The sequence below is a fragment of the Myotis daubentonii genome, chromosome 16, assembly GCF_963259705.1.
Source record: "Myotis daubentonii chromosome 16, mMyoDau2.1, whole genome shotgun sequence".
In the NCBI taxonomy this organism is placed as follows: Eukaryota; Metazoa; Chordata; class Mammalia; order Chiroptera; family Vespertilionidae; genus Myotis; species Myotis daubentonii.
Genome location: NC_081855.1, coordinates 42,141,944 through 42,142,815, shown reverse-complemented (window position 1 = coordinate 42,142,815; position 872 = coordinate 42,141,944).

The following is an 872-nucleotide window of genomic DNA, read 5'->3' as shown; positions in this document are numbered from 1 at the left end:
AATCAATGATTCTCTCTCATCACTGATGTTTCTTTTTCTCTCCCTTCCTCTCTGAAATCAATAAAAATATATATTAAAAAATACTACAGATGTGGTTTTGTGCCCTTCTCATTGCATCATATTGAGAATTGCCTAATCTAATAAGAATATGTTAACTTTGAGCACTTTGTTAAGGTGATGTCTGCTAAATTTCTCTCCTGTAAAGTTACCTTTGTAACCTATAGTTATCTTCTAAAGAGATACTTTTTGATACAGGCTAATTTGAAACTAAGGGATTAGGAAAACTTTTGACAGAAATAGCGAAGTCAGGTGTAAATAAAGCAGGAATAAGTAATGTCCGTAAGCGGGTGTTTGGGGGTATTGGTAGGTGTGAGGGATTGGTATGAAGGGGTTCCAGATTGGCTTTAAATGCAGTGGTTCTCAACCTTCTGGCCCTTTAAATACAGTTCCTCATGTTGTGACCCAACATAAAATGTTCATTGCTACTTCATAACGTAATGTTCCTACTGTTAGGAATCATAATGTAAATATCTGATATGCAGGATGGTCTTGGGCAACCCTTGTGAAAGGGTCTTTCGACCGCCAAAGGGGTCGCGACCCACAGGTTGAGAACCGCTGATAGTGAGACGTGGGGATGGTGCAACCGCTGGATAAGGTGTTCAAGAAGATACTAGTGTCACCTCGAGATTTCCCAAAAAACCTGTCCCCTGATAGTGCCACTTTGTAAACCATCGGGCTGGGGTTGTGCCACCTCGACTCCAGAGTACAGGTGTTGGGGCCAAATAAAGACGCGTTCAGAAGGAAGCCCAGGTAGCTGACCTGCAGGGAGGGCGGCGCAGTGCGCAGGCGCCGGAGGAGGCGCGGGGCGGGGC